This window comes from Ictidomys tridecemlineatus, chromosome 6, assembly GCF_052094955.1.
Source record: "Ictidomys tridecemlineatus isolate mIctTri1 chromosome 6, mIctTri1.hap1, whole genome shotgun sequence".
Taxonomy (NCBI): domain Eukaryota; kingdom Metazoa; phylum Chordata; class Mammalia; order Rodentia; family Sciuridae; genus Ictidomys; species Ictidomys tridecemlineatus.
In genome coordinates, this window is record NC_135482.1 from 35,531,694 (window position 1) to 35,552,294 (window position 20,601).

Below are 20,601 nucleotides of genomic sequence, written 5' to 3' on the forward strand. Positions count from 1 at the left end.
GTTCAAAGGTTTATGGGGATTTCTCACCTCACTTATTATTAGTTTGATTATTTTAAAAATAATACATATGTGTAAGTATTGTCTGTACTTATGAATATACATATTTAAATTTTTCTTTACTTACTCTTAATTTGATTCTTTTCAAAATAATTCAAGTATACAATTGAATTTATATATAATAAATATATAAAATATACAATTATTTTATTTTATTTTTATGTTTTGCAATAATGGGATTGAATCAGGGGCACTGTACCACAGAGCTATATCTCCAGTGCTTTTTCTTCTTTATTTTGAGGCAGGGTCCTGCTAAGTTTCTCAGACTAGCCTTGAACTTGCAATCTTCTTGCCTCAGCTTCTCAGATAGCCTGGATTATAGACATGCACTGTGGTACACTGCTATAAAGTATACAGTCTAAAGTGTGTGTGTGTGTGTGTGTGTATTTATACACACACACACATATATATGAAAATTATATATATAATATATATATATTATATATATTCAGAACTATTTAAAATGCAATAGCAGTGGTTGAATTATCAAGTATTTTAAGTGCTATTATGTATAATTGGTGAATAATCTATTGTTTATCACTGCAAAAACTTTTTGGTAACCTCTTATTTGACTTGGTATTTTTCTTGTTTTGTTCTGGAAGAACAAAACAAGGCTACTAGCAAAAGACCTTTTCTGTGCTAAATTTGTTTCCAATGTAAGAAGAAGGAGGTAAATCACTGGTAGGTCTGGAATTAGATGAAATTCCTCATAAATTTGCATATCAGATGTTTGGAACTCACAAGACTCTCCAAAAAGTATTTGCCTGTGACAAGCTATTACTCTGGCTGTCAAGTTCCCTTAATCATTAAGACCACATGAGTCAGGTAGCTAAATTGGTATAACTGTGACCATCGAGAGATTCTAAAACCTAGAGATTAAGAAAAAAGTGACTGGAAAACAAAGCAAGTGGCATTTGGTTTCTTATCAAAAACTAAATTGTACATTTCCTCATTTGTGCTTTTGAAACAAATGGAAGAGCTTCTTGTGTTTCCTCTTTCAAGTACAAGTACAAGGGAAACTGAGTAAACTAGACTAATTTCCACAGATGGGCTTCAATTATGGTGGCTGAGATATAAACAGATTCTCATTGAAGACTTCACTCTTTCGGCCTTTATCCATGAGTTTTATAGAAGTCCAAGCTAAGTGTTAAATATTAACTGCAGCTGTAGAGTCAGATTTTATAAGCTATGTCTGAGGTTAGAAAAAAAAAGTATCTTTCTTTTCTTCAGTTACATAAACTAATATTAGTTCAGTCAACATATTGGCAAGACAGACAAAACATTTGCACTTAGAACAAAATTTAGGAAAACCATCATGAGCATTTCCATTGCTGTTTTGCTTAAATTATGTCATCAATAATTGACTGTTGTTGCTCTCCTCAGATAATTAGAGAATCCCATTGTTTTGGATATGATATGGGCTTCAGGTTCTAGCTTTTCTCATAGACATTTACAACATATTGTTTTCTAAAACACTTTGTGAAACTCCAGTTCATAATTGAAAAAGAATCTTTCTCAAGTGTAAAGAACTTGAGATCTTGTCTATCCACTAATAAACTACTTGATCCCTAAGCATTCTTGTAAGACTTCTACAGATAGGGAGAAAGGAAATCTCATTTAAATTTTTCAGATGTTGTTGTGTTGCAGCCTACAAAAGATAGAATATAGGATGCTACATGCCATACATGGGTGCAGTAAGCTATATCATCTACTGGGGTGTGAGTACACTCTATAGTGTTGAAAATATTTTCTCATGATGCATGACTCAGAACATATCATCATCTTGCAGTTACACATGGCTATGCTGTTTTTCAAGGTACAGCCCCTAATGTATCCAAACATTACAGAATGCAAGATTATTTCTATCAGATTAGTTTTATAGTTCTGTTTACAGAACCAGGACCAACATTTCTGTATACTTTGTTTTCATCTCTTTTGGACTTCAAAGATACAACTGTACACATGAAAGATGCTGAGTCATTGGTGACCTAAACCATTTGTCTGTAATATTTTTGCATTCCAATTCTTGATGAAGGCATTTCAACCAACAAAGAAGAGAAGTTCTGGACCACTGCTCACACACTCATTCTTTGTGTGGGTATAACTAAGGTTTTTAAACATTGTGATGATTGATACTCATTTTTCTATGTTCTCTGATTGCAGTATGATTTCCAGGTGTTTGGAAATAATGGTATACTCTTATTAATACCATGCTCATATCCCTCAGTTTAATCTAAAATTATACACAAAATACTGTGAAATATTTACTTTAACTTTAAAGATAACTACATTTCAATTCATATTATTCCTGTGATTAATTTCTCAGGATGATTCATTTTATATCACATTTCTTAACCTGACATTATAATTTAAAGGTTATCACCTAATATTTTATTGAGAACATTTTAAAGGTGCAGTTAAACAGAGGAAAATAGGTTATTATTTAGGTGAGTATCTATATAATAAAGCTTATCAGTATAGGATAACTCTAGTGTTAATGTGCAAATTGCAAAGCTGGTGTTCAGGAGGGAAATGCAAAACTATTGTTAGATTTATGGAACTTTCAGAATGTGACCAATCTTAGTCACAAGGATTACCCTTTTTTGAGGCAATAAAATTACTTAAATTACATAGTCAGGGTAAGTTGTTAGCCAACAAGAGATTGTTTTTTATCAGTGGCTTGAGAACTCTGTTGACAAAATAGTTGACAAAAATAGTCTCATAAAAACACCCTCTGAAATAGCTCTTATTACTCATGAAAAGACCTATCATTATTAATACTTTTAAAACAAAAACAAAAAAATAATAAGCTTAACTGAAACTGCAGAAGTTTAAATGATTTTTGCATGACCTTAAACTTCTTTGTTTTAGAAGAATATAAATAGTAATAAAATAATGAAAATTTTCAAAGCACGGAATTTTACCTTGTTTAGAACTGGGCTCAATAATCTTTTTTCTGTTGTTTTCTGGAGGGAGTTAATTTGAAAATTTTCAAAATAAACATACTGCTCTTGTAAAAGAGATAATAATGCTCACCCTCACAATTCTGTACTTCCAATTTTATACCACAGCTGCAAATATTTGCTAAGTGATATGGATTAATAGAATATTAGACAATGGTAGAGATTCAGAAGACATAGCACCTGTAATAAATTTGGTAAGAATCTACCTTGACACATAAAGATGCCTGAAGGGTTATTACAAAATATGAGAAATGTGATATCAAAAACGATAATAGAGTTTAGAAGAAATATTACAAGATATTAGAGGTTAAAATAAAAGCATAAGGAATCAGCCATATGAAAAAGCTTCAGGAGTTTTTTTTTTAAATTTATTTTTATTTTATTTTTATGTGGTGCTGAGGATGAAACCCAGCACCTAGCATGAGCTAGCCAAGCGCTCTACCTCTGAGCTACAGCCTCAGCCCCAGCTTCAAGAGTTTTTGAAGCAAAGAAAACACTGATGAAGGTGAACTAAGGCTGGAAATGTACTTTGTTGTTCTCTGGGAAAGAAGAATGTCAGGGTGACTGGAATCTAGTAGTCAAGGTAGAGAACATCTGGTATTTTCTAACAACAGTTAGAAAATACCAGATCATTTAAATTCTTGTCACTTCTGGTAAGGAGTCCAATTTTATTCAGTGCACAATGGAAAGACATGGAAGTATTTTAGGCAAGGAATTATATATTAATTATATATTATTTCTTTAAAAAATCATTAGCTCTACATTTTTGTATATTTATCTTTTGTTTTTGCATATCTGTAGGTAAATGTTTTCCCTTAATTTTTCAGATAAGGAAACAGAGAGGAAATGGCTTGTCTGGAACAAATTATCTCACCTCCAGATGATATCATACTCTCACACTCCTTCACTTCAGGAAATGTATTCTTTCATAATTATACATATTCTTTTGATTTCTAGAGTTGATTGTTTTATTCTGTTAAAGAATATATCTTAATAAATAAATTATTTTATTACTTTCCCTCACAACTTCTAAGTAGTTTTTACTCTGAATAGACCCTCTAAGGAAGTGACATTTAAAATACTTGACCATTGTGAGTGTGGCTCTTAAACCTGGACAAGAGGAGCCCATGACTTACAGCCATGATTTAGTGAGCCTTGTTCTGGCCATCTGTGTCCTTCTGTACAGAATGAGGAGTGCATGGGACCAAGGGAAACTTCACAACTATGAACTACCCTCTACCCCTTCCTCACTGTGTGCCAGGTACCTGGAAGCCCAGAATCCCTGATCAAACAGATCTTAGATTACCTCCAAGGTCCTTGTGGGCTTCTTCCAAAGAGCCACTTCAGTGGTCTGCATGCTTCCCAGTGCATCACCTGCTAGATCTAAAGTGTTCCAAGCAGTTCCAATTGCTGGAGTTACAGAAGATTTGAAAGCACTGGCTGAAGCATTGACCCTATAGAGGGGCAAAATTTATGAGTACTCTGGAAGGAACTGAGGCTAGGAAGAGAGTAGCAGAAGGTTACAGTGCAGGAGCCATATTTGGGTGACAAAGTTTTGTGTGGAATTTCATAGTTGAGAAGTATTTATTAAAATCTGGTCTAACAGTCAAATGTGTGTTGTCAAGAAAGATAATAGAATATATTTATATTTGATTGATTGTTAGTTTGACTTATAATTGTTAGATATTTAGATTAACCCATGTGAACCTCTTTGTTCTTTTGCCCTCAGCTTTAAGATCACTAGGGACTCACCTGTCTGCTACCCACCATAAGAAATACAATTTAATTTCAGTTCTTTACCATGCATGACTCATTTATTCAATGTGTCAATATGTATGTATACATTTGTGTTTATGTATATATGTAAAACTGAAACAGAACTTTCATAAAATCATTACACTTGGGTATATGTAGTGCATTTTTTTGTAGTTCTTATATATTAGTTACTGAGGGACTATTTTGGTTCTTCACAAAACTAATGGTGGAGAAGGCTGTTGATGTTCCAGTGACTAAATTATGCATGTAATATAGGCTTGGAATGTTGCATGAGGGCTTCCCAAGCTGTCTGGCCTCTTCTCACTTTTCAGGCCACTTGACTTTATCATTCCTACTTTGAACTTAAATACTCCGAGTGAACCAAGCTGAATCTTCTCTTTTTAAGAAATGTTTGATTGTCAAATGACAATCAATCACATATGTTTAGGGGTACAGTGTGATGTTTCAATACATATATACATCGTGTAATGCTCAAACCAGGATGATTAGCATACCTAACACCTTAAACATTTACCATTTTTAATAGTGACGACATTCAAAATTCTCGTGTCCCTATACTGAGATATATCATACTTTGCTTACTACAATCACCTTACTGTGCAATGAAACACCAGAACTTATTCCCTCTAACTATAAACATTGTGCTAATTGACCAATCTCTCCTCTCCCCTCTCTCCTTCTGATCCCAGTCTGTATCAACTACCTTTCTACTCTCAACTTCTATAATGAAACTTTTTCATATTTTATATGTATGTTAGCCATTATTATATATATTCCTTACTTCATGTCAGTTACTGCCACCAAAACTGAGCCTTGTCAGCTGTAGCTCATTTTATGCATTATTGTTTCTCTCTTATAGAGGTAGTTACCATCTGGATTTTTTTACATCTGGGTAGCACTACTTTTCTGTTCACAGATCCCTTATATTTAATTTTAATTCCTAATAACACACAAACACACAAAAACGTATATTTCTCTTTGATTCTTCAATTAAAATTTCAACAATGAAACCAACAGGAGAATGGGTTTATGAATTTGTCATCTTGGAAAGAGAAGGTACAGTCCTAGATACATAGACTGAATTAGCCCTGGAGGCCTTATGATGGCTTCACAAAAACATCAAGAAGAGCCAAGCTTAGGCCATCCTGTGACTCATCCTTATGTAATTTAATTTTTAATGTTGTTAAGCTTCAAGAGGAGAACTTAGTATGCAGAATTGCCAGAGATGGCCTTACTTTGCAGGATAGCAGCTCATGGCAGAATAAAGATTCTGCAGGGTATCCCTGCCTGGCTCCGGCCCTTTGAAGACTGGCAAATTATTCTTCCAACCTGTCTGGAAACTTCATTAACAAAGGAGCAAAAGCAAATAAGAACAAGATAAATGACTTTAATAAAGACTCCTATAGCTTTCTAAAAGTACTTTTATATATGTTATTATATTTGATTCTTATAATGCTTATAGAGCAAACATAACTGGCTTAAAATTATATAACTGTGAACAGAGAGATCTGAGATGAATAAGTGCATAGTTATTAAAATTTACCTATGGGTTTAAAAAGACAGCATATAAACTTGTTGATTTCATGGATTTCAAAATAGAAGAGTATTTGCTTAAAACAAAGTCTTAAACTTGTTCCTGTGTCTAAGAGGCTAAAAGTGCTTATTTGATGATGAGATTTAAAGTTATTTTCAAAAGTGAATGTTGGACAAAGAAAAATTTGCTATACTACTTGGATATCTTGTGCTACCATTTGTCCAAATGTGTTTTTCCAGCAATTCTTACATTTCTTTCCTTTGTCGTCAAATTTTCCTCTTTACCTATCCAATATAATTTACAAAATTCTTCTGACTTGATTTTTATAAAAAGGTCTTACTTAGTCCCATGTCCCCTACCAGCATTTGTTGTGTTTTCTGTTATCTTTGCAGCAATGCTCTGTCAAAAAAGCTTGTCTACCCACTGTCTCCAGTGGCTTTCTTTCCATTCTTTTGTAAAGTAATTCTGACATGGTCTTTGCCCTACCACTTCATAGAAACTAAATGGCCAGTTATAGTCATCACTAAATAGTCAGTTGTCAACCTGAGCCTCGTCAGGAATAAAACAAATATATGAACTCTTATGGAGCTTATTGTTTAACTGTATGGAACACATTAAAATAACAGACATTATAAATAAATTATATATTAATTTTTTTTAGATTATGTTATGACGTTTAAACAAAAACTTAATGAAAGTGATGATGTTAGCTATGCAGATATCTGGAAGAAGGCATGAGCATGTCCAAAGTCAAGAGAATGTTAGCGTGGTTGGGGTGGAGCTAGTGATGAAGTCAGAAAAAACAGAACACCAGAGCGTGTACAGCTTCGTGTAAATGTGAAGCATGTGTTGGGTTTTTGAACAGCTGATTGACATGTTCAGATGTATGTTGTAGCTGATGTCTCCACAGCATTTGACATGGCTGATCACTCTTTCCTCCCTGATACACCTTATTTACTTGCATTCTAGGAAACTACACTGTTTTTTTATCTTACCTACCAGTAGCTTTGTCTGTCTCCTCTTCTTCCCTGACTTCTTAATGTTGGAGTGTCCCAGGCCTCAATCCTCTTCATCTTCTCTATTTACACTGTCTCAGAAATTTCATTCAGTTTCACACAATTAAATACAATTCATCTGATAAACGATTATGAATCTTTACCCAATAACCAGTTAGACTCCAGAAGTCTACTGCCCCACATGTTGAACATACTCTACTTGTACATCTAAAAGACACTGCATATTTAAAGTGTCAAAAACTTGTTTATATCCCCCCAAAACCTGCTCCATCTCCTTCATTTCAGGTTTTGGAAACTTTACCTTTCCAAATATTCTAACTATCTCTCACAGCCCACATCAAAATATAAAGAAATTCTACTTGCTTTACTTTCAGAATATATTCAGAATCTGACCATTTTCCTCTAACTTCTATAATCTGAACCTCTATCATCTGTCACCTCCATTATTGTAATCCCTCTTATCAGGTCCCTCTGCATCTCTCATGGCTCCTCTGAGATCTATTGTCAACATGGTGTGAATCAGAGTGATGTTTTAAGACATACATCTGAACATGTCAATCAGCTGTTCAAAAACTCAACACATGCTTCACACTTCCACAAAGCTGTACATGCTCTGGTGTTCTGTGTTTTCTGACTTCATCACCAGCTCCACTCAGCCACACTGACATCCTGTTGACTTTGGATGTGCTTGTGCCTTCTTCCAGATATCTGCATGGCTAACGTTCTCACTTTGATTTAAGTTTTTGTTAAATGTCATAACGCACTCTAAAAAAAATTAGTTTATGATTTATTTATAGTATCTGTAATTTACTATCTTCCACAGAGTTTAACAATAAGCTCAGTAAGAGTTAATATATTTGTTTTATTCCTGATGTGGCTCGGGTCTTCAGAATAGTTCCTGAAACATGATAAGCACTTAATAAATGCATTTAATGGATAAATGGTATATTGCATTGTTTCAACTAGCAAAACTTTATAAATCATGATTCTTAGAGCTTAATTGTAATTCTTAGAGCTTTTCAAATTTTATTTTTAAACCCTGTTGATATTTTGATTGGAATTCCTTAAATTAGGGGAGTAATTCGTAGAGAAAAATCACCTCTGTGACATACTGTTTTAATATTCAGGCATAAAGCTTATGGCTCCATTTATGTCATGCTTTATATTTTTCAATAAAAGTGATTAGATCTTCCTTTTGGGGTCTTTCAGATTTTTAGATTTATTACTTGGCATTATAGTTTGTTGTTATAGTTGCTATTATCTTTTTCTGCTATTTTCCTAATAAATTAATATTGGCATATAAATATGCTACAGATTTTTAAAACTTGACATGGCATTCACCAAACATTCTTACCTATTAGTTCTAAGAGGTTGCTGGGCTTTTTGCTTTTCTAATAGTTAGGAAAATTAAAAAATGGTTTTATTCTCCTTTCTATTTTTTTTTGCCTGTTTTCACTTCTTTATTTCTTTTACATTGGATAATATTTTAAAGCAATGTTGAGTTGAATGGATCAGAATGGCATGTTGACTTTACAAAGCCAGCTTCATATAATCAAGCTTAATAAAGCTTTAAACAATGTAGACTTTAATGATGATGTTACTCGAGTTTTATCATGAATTGTATTGCTTATCATAGTAGCTGGTAGACAAGTTTTATGAGATGTAGAATTTCTCTTCCACTGCAAGTTTGTTAAGTTATTTTCAGAATAAGATTCACACATCTCTGAAAAGTAGCTGATTTCATTGACAGATATTCTGGTAGTAAACTATTTTTCTTTTTCTAAAGATAAGAAATTTAATTTTTACATTTTCACCATATGTATGTAAATTTCTCCAAAAGAAAAAAAAATTTAAAGTAGAAAAATGATAAAACTCTTCAGTGCATGATTCATATTTATTATTATATCTATGACTAATACTTTACATATATAATTTTTATGACCTGATTAGAATACAGATAGGTTGAACTTTCTTGAGACTAGCTAAAGTACAAGAGCCCAACTAATCCGAATGAACTATAAACTGGTAGTACTCTATTGGGGCCACTCATCCTGAGATGGGGCCACTTATCCAAAAATATTGAAAACTTAAACAGGTCAAAGAATCCAGTCCTTCTTCTAAATAATTCACAAAAAGAGAACTGGGAAATCTGATTAAGAAGCCAAGTGAGCAATCATTTTCTTAAATCTTACATCCTCAAAGTGCTGCTCTTGAAAGCAGGTGTTCCTTCCAAATTAAATGCTGTCCATGCACCAATGCAATAACTCACTCATTGACATACAGGCCAAATGAAACCATCTCATGCCAGTCTATGGCCTGGTTCTAAAGTTCCAGCAGCAGTCAGGACAACTCCTGCCACAGTATTCTTCAGGAATAATATTCCCATCCTCCAAGTTATACACTCTAAAGTTCAAGTTCAAACTTAACATTTCCAAACTCCATTGGATGATTAGCCAAAAAGGTCTTCTAGATCCCACCACACAACAGGCTGGGACCACCCCAAACTGGAATGTCAGGCGCAGGTCCCAGTTTATAACCTCTACCTCTTTCTTGGTATGTTTTCCTTGTGAACTCTCAGATCTACCTGTGATCTAGTCAATGGCTTTAGTCTATCAGAGAGTAACTATAAACTTCATAATTGAAATGGGAACATTCTTTTTTTTTCCCATTGCCTTGAAGTTTCCTGATAATTATGCCAAATAATCTCCTCCTCCCCTCTCTTAGTATCACCCAGGCCCTAGGTTTGCAGGAAGTATGATTAGGTGATCTATATGATATATAAGAGACTGAAGGAATCAATGCAGAACTTAAAACAATTGAGAATTCTGTGATGGAAAATCTTGAATCAAAGACAAAATGTGGTTATTTGCAGGACCAGATTTGATTAGTCAGTTCTGATATTTGAGTATAAAAAAAAGCATAATGAAGACAAATAAAAACAGTCCAGCAGACCTAAAGTATCCTAAGGTCATGACCCTGAATCCCTGGACTTTCCTAGTGTTTAAATGCTTTCTGATTCCTAGAAATAGCTTGTTTGCTTGGCTTTGTTGATTTATTTTTTCCTCCCATATTATGTTACTTGCAGACAGGAGTCTTCACATTTCGAATACCCAACTTAATATCTGGCATATTCTAGTAGCTAACCAGATTGTAAAATTGTTATGTTTGTTTTTGTTTGTTTGTTTTTTTATACCAGGAATTGAATTCAGGGACACTCCACCACTGAGCCACATCCCCAGTCCTATTTTATATTTTATTTAGAGACAGGGTCTCCATGAATTGTTTAGCACCTTGCTATTGCTGAGGCTGGCTTTAAATTCTCCATCCTTCTGTTTCAGCTTCCTCAATGCTGGGATTACAGGCATGGACCACAACACAGGCTTAGATTGTAAAATTTTGATGGATGATTAAATTAATGGATAAATGACACAATGAATGAACAGAAGAGAAATATAAAAAGAAAAAAAAAAACCAAAGCAGAAAATAGAGTAGAAAAGACTTCTGGGAGCATGATACTAGAATCAGAATGCTTAGGTTCAGATCTTAATCTCATGATTTTCAATTAGTCTTACCTCAAGTAAAACATTTATATTCTTTGCTCTGATTTCCTTTACTGTATCCAACAGGTTATTAATGGGATTTAACAACCAAGGATACATCATGCACTTGTAATACTGCCTAGGGCATTGTCAGAACTTAATAAGGATTATCACAGTGTGGTAATTGTTATGAATGAACACTGCCTTAGAAACAGACTATTAGCCAGCTCTCTGTTCTTGGGTAGATAATCAATAAATGTTAGCTATTTGTATTATTTGCATTGTTCTGATGGAATATATGATCTTCCTTGAGGACTTGAAGACAAATCTGAAAATCTGAATTTGAGAGTAAAATATTATAAAGAGCACAATGATCTGTAAGAAAAAGCAGAAAAAATTGCTAGGGTATCCCACTGGTTAGTCTTTTAAAGTCTCTCCTTAGTTCCAAGCCTAGTCAAGTTGTTATTCATAATGTTTCCTCTTAGACTTTATTCTCAGTCTGGGAAATCACTGATGGATTCAGTCATTCAGTTATTATATACTTTTATTTTATCTAATACATTGCTGACTTATACTAACTTTATGATTCTAAATTTTTATTATTTTTCTTAATATTTTTATACTTATGAATATGTTTCCCATCTGAATTTTTGTTATTTATTTTTTAATTCAACATTTCTTTAGAATATCCTTTCTTTTTCCACAGAATAAAATAGTTTTAAAAGTCTTTCCTCAAATCTATAGATTTTTCCCCAGTCCAGCAAATAACTATCAGTTCTAGATTGCTTATGTTAATCATTGCAAATCTTAATTCAACTTCTTTGATCAGATAATTCATTTTTTCTCTTGAACTATAAAATATTGTAGTTTTTTAAAAATAGAATGGAACTGTTTAGTGTTTATTCATTAAGCACTGATATATTTTAGGTATATGTGCCTTTAATATATTAATTTAATGCATATTAAAATAAATTCTAAACTTCTATTCTGGTCCCATCTATTGCTATTTTCTCTGGAAAGATCAATAAACCAGGAAAAGTAAAACATAAGAGAATAATGATCAATAAGACAGAATCAAGGGCTTATGGTTTAGATGAGAAAAACTTGGAAAAGGAGATGTTAAAAACATACAAATCAAGTTAGAAATATGTTTATAAAAAAGAGTAAATTATCAGCTATCAAATAAAATCAGCTATCCAAAATTAAAGTTAACTAAATATTATTTCTGCATAGGTAGTATTCATCTAACTCTAAAACATAGAATTAATGTAACTCCTAAGTCTTCTGGAATACCTTGTCAAGAAGTCCTTGTTCTAGAGCTGGGGTTGTAGCTCAGTGGTAGAAAGCTTGCCTAGCATGTGTGAGGCAGTGAGTTTGATTCTCAGCACCACATATATAGAGAGAAAGGAAGAAAGGAATAAAGAAAGAAAGGAAGGGAAAGAAAGAGAGAAGAGAAAGAAAGAAAGAAAGAGAAAGAAAGAAAGTAAGTAAGAAAATATATTTTTTTAAAAAGAAGACTATTCCAGAGAAGAAATTAAGTATTAAGTTATATTAATTTGGTAATTTAAATTCTCTGCATATTCATGTTCTGCATGTTCAGCATTTGAAATTTGAAAATTATTCATCAATGCTTAATACACTCTTATCCTTTGGCAAAGTAAAAGAGTAGTGTGCAGCCACTAACGTATGTTTAAAACAAGCAATAAAAACTAAAGCAACATAAAATTCAAAATGAAAATGGTCACTTAACTAATTTCACTATACCACTGTTTTTCAAAGATATGGTACACGCTAAAGCTGGAAGTGAGATGAAAACATTTTAAAGAAAAGATTGTTTTGTAAAGGATTATCAAATACAAAAAAAGGCATTTCATATTTTTATTGTTTACCTGATAAAATGTGAAAAGAACATATTTAAATTCCCAGTCTTATCTCATGAGAAGCCAGTATGTTGTTACATTGTTTTATTTATGGGGCTTTTATTCCCTCTATTTGATCTTTTTTTTTTTAATTTTTTTAGTTGTTGATTTACTTATATGTGGTATTGAGAATTGAACCTAGTGCCTCACACATGCTAGGCAAGCACTCTACCAACTGAATCACAAGCCTAGCCTCCCTCTATTTGATCTTAAATATAGACTATCTATTTCTACCATATTATTTATTTTAATGTGAATTTGGAATAATAGTTTTCTAAAATTTACCCAATATTTTTATGAAGATATTTTACCCACATAGGGTTTTTAAAACAAGTGGGGGTATTATCTTTTCTTTTATATTTGCCTTTTTCATAAATTTTATGTGAGAATAGCTAAGTATGTGTTTCTATATTTAATTTCATTTTGGATGCTTATATTTTTCCTAAAATTCATCTCATTTATTCATAGAAACTTTCATTTTTCACTCATTCAACGAATACATTTTAAGTGCCTATATAACCTGCTGTTCTAGTCACAAGAGAAACCATCATATGACTCCTAAGCACTTGTAATACATCAAGGAAGGAATATATAGAGAGAGGTCCTTTCCTTCCTAGAGCTTCTGATTTGGCAAGATGGAGGAGGTTAGAAGTAATTTAACACCTTCTGTTTTATATGCATATATATGTGTATATATATATATATATATATATATATATACAAATTTAACAAAGATACTTTCTATTTCATAATAGAAATTTCATTAACTCTTATCTCAGTATCTACAAATCACTCAAATCAAATGCTGCCTAAAATAAATTTATTATAACTAAATAAACCTAAATTGTATATATACATTATTTAAGCCTATTATCTGACCCATAAAATAAACTACACCAACAATATTATATCTCAATTAATATACCTTCTACTTGCCTATCATTAAAACTTCCTGAAATATTTAGATGTAAACTAAAACCTCTCAAACACTAATGCCTATTCTAATATAAACATAATACATAAATTAACATCCTTTATAAAAAGCCTGCTCACCTAAAACCCAACAAATACAGACTTACATATATATACCTTAAACAGTTCTAACACAATACATCCCAAAACACTTAACTGTGAGAAAACAATAATCCCAATGTGTAGAATTACACATGCAAGTATCCTCAGTAAGGAAGCCCTTTATATCAAACAGATCAAAAGGAGATAGCATCAAGTACACTATTACATGTACTTCATCATGCCTTGCTAAACCACACCCTCACAGGATACAGCATTGATTAAAATTAGGCATTATAAACAGAAGTTCAACTAAGTTATTACTATATAGGGTTGGTAAATTTCATGCCAGCCACTGTGGTCATAGGTCATACATTAATCAAAATTAATAAAACACAGAATAAAATGTGTTTGAGATGCACCATAATAAGTTTAAGCTTTAGCTAAGGCCTAAAAATCCTCAGCTCTAATAAAAATAAATTCCTGATATGTGATATTTTATGTATACATTCATATACATATATTTGTATATATATAAATAATTTGTATGTTAGAATATGGTAAATCATTTTGAAAAAAAAAAGACAGTAAGAAATACAAGGATCAAAGGTGGGGGACAGGTCCTAGGAGGTCAGAACTGGCCTCATTCAAACAATTTGGACATTCACTATGAGGATTACTAAAGAACATCCAGTAAGAAGAAAGAACTAAAGTGAAGACCTTATATAGAAGAGAGATTGACTTGTATGATGAACAGTGAGTGTGGTTACCAATGTGGCCAAAATGAGAGCAAATGAAAGAATAACAGGAAAGAGATCTTAGTGATAAAGGCATTGGGGAAGGAAAATGAATAGGTGACTCAAGGGAATGGTGGTAGTGATCATTGTTACTTTTAAGAATTTTGCTTTTTCACAGAGTAGAATGAAAAACCATTGCAGAGTTCTGAGTAAGGACTTGATTTCACTACAATAGAATCACCTTGGGGCAATCTGGAGCTTCTTTAAGAATTAACATTAGACAGGGTTAGAAGCAAAGGACCTGTCAGGAGGCTTACAGTAAGTCCAAGTAGATGGCCCAGACAAAGGTGGCAGGAATAGAGGTCCTGAGAATCAGATTCAGATATACTGTGAAAAAAAAACTAACAATATATTGAATAGACGATGATAAAAAGAAAGGATTTGTGAATGACTAGGTTTTGTGCCTGAGCAATTGGAAAGATGGCATTATCACCAATTGTGTTGGGAGGAAAAAGGTAAAATATATTTGGGAACAAATTGTAGGAATATATGCATTGATAGGTCACAATGAACACATGAATACTTAATATGGTAGGGCGAAAGGCCTTTCTGATAAGGTAACATTGGAAGACAGCTCTAGAAAGACACTATTAGTCACCTTTAATGACCCCTCCAACTTTGCTTCCCACAGATGGGTAAATCTATAGAGAAAGAAAGCAGTTTCATAGTTGCCTAGGGCTTGGGGTGCAGTTGTAAGTGATTGCTAATGGGTAGGAGGTTTCTCCTTGGGGTGATGAAAATATTATGTTGATTATTGCATAATTCTGAGAGTATGCTAAACTCTTCTGACTTTTATACTTCTAAAGGGTGGATTTTATTGTTGGTGAGTTGTATCTCAATAAAGCTGTTTAAAATAAGTACTTAGCTTTTTAATTCAGTTATTTATCATATCAGTAAAAGAACAATAATTTATTTCAAAGGTGTGTCAAGATAGCAATAATTTGAAGCAAAAGCAAAAAAATATTTTTCTAAAATAAGAATCACAATTTTAATGACATTTCTATCCTGAAATTATGAAAACATACAATAAGTTCTCTGGAAAATATGTTTTAAGTTATTTGAATAGATGAAAGATCACACATTTTTATGGTTTGGATGTGAGTTGTCCCCAAGAAGCTCATGTGTGATACATGAAAAAAAAGGATTAGAGGAGAAATGATGGAGTTATGAGAGTCTTAATGAAGTGAATTAATTCTATGATGAGAGTGAATAGAAACTGAAGGCAGGTGGGGTGTGGCTGGAGGTGGGTCATTGGGAGCATGCCTTTGGGGTATATATATATATATATATATATATATATATTGGATATCTGGCCAGTAAAACTCTGTCACTGCTTCTGATCTTCATGTGAGCTGCTTCCCTCCACCACACTCATCCACCATGAAATCTTGCCTCACCTCAAGCCCCAAGGAATGGAGACTGCTGTCTATGAATTGAGAACTCATGAACCCCTAAATAAACTTTTCCTCCTCTACTGTTGTTCTGGTCTGATTTTTTAGTCACAGGGCCAAAAAAAAAAAAAAAAAAAAAAAAAAAGCTGACTAAAACAGAAATTGGTACCAGGAGTAGAGCCATTGCTGTGACTAAACTCACCATGTGGTTCACAAGCATTTGGAGCTTTTTGGAATGGGTAAGAGCAATTCTGAGATGTGTAACAGTGCAAGCTGGAAATGTTATAGATTGTTGTAAGTGGAACTTAATGTCTGATTCTGGTGGGAGCTCAGAAGACCAGAATGCCAATAGGACTGTGGACAGTGAGGACAGAGCTCAAGAGGTTCAGAGGAAAAGGAGGACACTAATGGTAATTAGACTAGAGGCTATTTCTATTATGTTCTGGCTGAGAATTTGTCTGCATTTTTTCCCCTGTCCTGGGACTTTCTGTAATGCTGATTTTAAAAGCAAAGGACTTCTTAATCTGGTGGAAGAAATTTCTAGACAGCATAGCATTCGGGTGGTGACAGGGATATTGCTGGGAGCTTTTAGCCAAGTTTATTGTAATATTCAATAGCAGAAAGCAGAACAGAAAGATTTGAAAAACCTGGACTTGAAAGGTGAGAGAAAACTGGGACTAAGGAAATTGCAGTTGTTAAAGACATTACTGCCAGTAAAGATAAAGCTAAAGATTCTGCTCAGAGACAATAAGAAATATGGCTTCAGGGCATCTCAGGAGCTGGCAAGACCACACCCATCTCAGCCTCAAGGAAGTAAAAGTGAAATTCCTCTAGAGAAAAGACTAGTGGGGAATCCTTGCACAAGGAGGATTAGGAAGTTTTTTCAACATGCTCAGTCACCCAGACACTCAGAGGCTGCTGCAGCCAGGGTCCCAGGGGGCTTTTGTATTACTCAAAATGGAAGGAGACCTCAAAGTCAACCATGTGATGCTGCTTCTGCAGGAATGCAGGATGCTGGAGTTAGGGGATCATGAAAGATTCCACCAACATTTCAAAAGAAAGCCAGGCAAAGTTCAGCAGGGTTGGTGTCCCTGGGGGCAGCCCCTAAGAGGGCAAAGTATGGAGATGTCAGGAGGAAACCCAAGCTGCAGTGGAGACCCCTGAGCTTAAGAAATGCCAGTAACATGGACATTGTCCTAGGAAAGCTGCAGGAATCAAGCAGAGACTAGCCAACAGAAAGACCAGTTGGGGTGCAACGAATAAGGCCACAAGGATGGAGCTACACAAGCCTATTGAACAGAATGTCATCATGCCCGCCATCTGCCCCAGATGCTGGACATGGAGCTGTAGGACTTGTTTGCCCAGCTGGATTTCAATCTTGCTTTGGTCCTATCCCTTCTTTCAGTGCTGCTATTTTTGTGAATGGGAATGTTTACTGTGTACTTTTATGTATTGGATACTTGTAAATCGCTTTTGAATTTTACAGGAACTCATGATGCAAGCATGCCCTGAGTCTGAGAGAAGACTTTGGACTTGAACTTTTGGGAAATACTTGAACTGTTGAGACTATGGAGACTCTTGGAAATTTACTAAATGTATTTTGCAATGTGAGATAGTCATGAGCTTTTGGGGGCAAGGGTAAAATGTTGTTGTTTGGATATGGTGTCCCCCAAAACCTCTTGTGTGAGACAATGCAGGAAGCTTTAGAGGAGATATGACCAGGCTCTGAGAGCCTTAATCCAATCAGTGTATTAATCCTATGACAGGATTAGATGGGTGGGAGCTAAAGGCTGGTAGGGTGTGGCTGAAGGTGGGTCTTTGAGGCTTGCCTTTAGGATATATATCTTTGATATCTGGCAAGTAGAGTCCCTCTGCTCTCTGATCCCATGTGAGTTGCCTCTGTGTACTACACTCTTCCACCATGATGTTCAGTCTCACCATGAGCTCCAAGGAATGGAGCCTACTGTCTATGGTTTGAGACCTCTGAAACAGTGAGCCTCCAAATACACTTTTCCTCCTCTAATATTATTCTGGTCAGGTCTTTTAGTCACAGTGGCGAAAAAGCTGACCCAAACACACATTGTTTAGGGATGGGAATGTAGTGCTTTCCCAGCTTAAGAAACAAATTGAGAAATCAAAAATATTTCCCTGAATTGTCCCAAATTTCAAAATACCATGAAGATCATGCAGCATACCTCTGCTCTTTGAAGGAATTAAAGAGGTTAAGGTTTGAGAAGTGTTTTATTTTAGTTGCCTGATTACTGTTTATATTTAGTTAAATTCCTCTCACCTTAAACCTATTAAATATATATACAATATTATACAAGATTTTAATGTACCACAGGTGCACAAAATTGCAATAACAATTTTTTTTTCTAATTAGAAAACTGAAATCATTCCGTTTCATGAAATAAATATTGTCATATATAAACACACATCATATACATGTATATGTATATGTACTCATTGTAGATAGATATGAATGTTTGGTATGTGTATATGAATTCTTGGTACTTATGTCTACTATACAGCATGTATGGTTTTAACCTGTTTATTTATTCTGATTACAGGCAATATAGTAAAGGGTAGATGAACTGAGTTGGGACTCAAAGCTCTGCAGTTTAATTCACATCAACTTTATATGTAATTCCATAAGTCTCAGTTTTTCCAAAGTTCTAAAGGACTCTACAATTCTAACTGTAATTTTTTAATTATAAAAAATAACTTTTATAACAGTTTTTTGTGATTTTTTTATTTTTTAAAAAGAATGTATTAATGTATAATTTACATACAATTAAAGTACTCAATCCCATGAATTTTGATACACACACACACACACACACACATACACACACACATATACATAAATGCCACTTCAGTCAAGACAGAGAACATTTCCATCACCATTAAAAGTGTTCTTGTGCCCTTTTACAGTCACTTCCACCTCCCATACCCCAGTTCCAGGCTCTTGCCAGGAAAGATTAGAATTGTTTATTCTAGAATTTCATATACTGGAGTCACATAGTGTGTGCTCTTCTGTGTCTTGCTTCATTTTCTCTCAGTTTATTTTTCAGGTTCGTACATGTTATTGCAAATAAAAGTAGTTTATTCTTTCTTATTTTTTTGAATTACTGACCCATTATATATTAAATAATGATAAAAATAATAAAACAGAGATCTCCTGTTTTTTTTCAATTTATTTAGTACAGCATTAAAATGTTGTTCATAGGGGACTCCCTGTTGATTACTAATTTTTCTCTTAAGCTATAAGTTGGATCTACAAACCAAGATTTGAAGATACTACTCATTGGAATGGTTCTAATACGGGTACTGAACTTTAATAAAAGGGGCAGGTGATATTGCAAATGTGGAGGAACAGGGTTTCCATACTGCAGTCCACAGGCTTCATCTGCCTCCTTGCTGGGAATGTTGCTTGCTAAAGGATCAGAGCTGGGTATGGACCTAAAAAGAGAGGAACCATGTACCCTTGCAATATACTACTTCCTGTACATTGAGAAGGGTCATGCAGCAACTGAAAACTGGGTTTGGGAATAAGGCTAGACCCAGCTGCCAAAATCATAATACCTGAGGTATGGTTTTGCAGGGTTTGTTATAATTTCAAATATCATCAACTTCTGTACACAGTCTACAAGTAACTAGGCAAGTTTAAGATTTTATATAACTTCCAGCTCTAGAGGAGTAGAGATATTCTTCTGGGTAATTGAAAAAAAATGCAAGTAAGTCTGTTTAATCTTTCTCTGCCCTTTTAATTTAGATTTTCCTAGCTGTTCCTCTGTGCTTTCTCATTGCATTAAGTTATTGGATTTAGCATTTCCAGCTATTTGTCTGCTTTCCATTTCTCTGCATTGCATCTTTCCAACTATTCTTATGATACTTTCTGTTCTTCCTCTTTTCTGCTATAGTCAATTCCTAAAAATTTTCATTACTAAAATTCATGAGCTATGCAAAATTACCCCCCACCCCATTATGGTTATGGCAACAAACATCCTATTTGCTATTTCTATAAACTCATGTATTCCACATATGATTTCAAACTATCATACTGTATGTGATAATTTTATGCTATTTTATTCATAGATTTAAAAATTTTAAACTCTCATACATGGCTAATGGAAGAAATGGGGTTTATAGCACGAAACATAAACCTTTTAACACATAAAAAGAGAAAAAATGGAAAGGAGATGAGTAAATTAGAGTAAGTGGGTTGAGGAAGGGAAGAGATAAGTCAAAGGGAGGCATTGGGGAATGGGGTTGATCAAATTATGTTGTGTGCATGTATGAATATGACAGAATGGATTCCACTATTATGTATAAGTATAGTGTACCAATAAAAATGGTAGACAGTTTTACACCTATTAAGTGATTAAGAATCATATAAGTATTAAGATAGATATGGCTTTTTACCTTGAAAAGGACCTGAACTTTCTTTGAAAAAGTGAGTGTCAAAATAATTAAAGACTTTTGTTTATTTCGAAGTGGTGAACAAACTATCTAAGGTCAGCAGAAAGTTGTAACACAGATGAGGATGGTAAATTACACCACCCCCAGGGAACTGAGGTCAATTGGTGTTAAATACT

At 33.9% G+C, this 20,601-nt stretch overlaps 1 protein-coding gene across 35 annotated transcripts in view; it reads left to right on the forward strand.

Annotated features, from left to right (window-relative positions):
- Nucleotides 1–20,601, forward strand: part of Ppfia2 (PPFI scaffold protein A2) — a 440,250-nt gene that overhangs the window by 312,093 nt on the left and 107,556 nt on the right. The gene's annotated exons all lie outside the window — the stretch shown is intronic.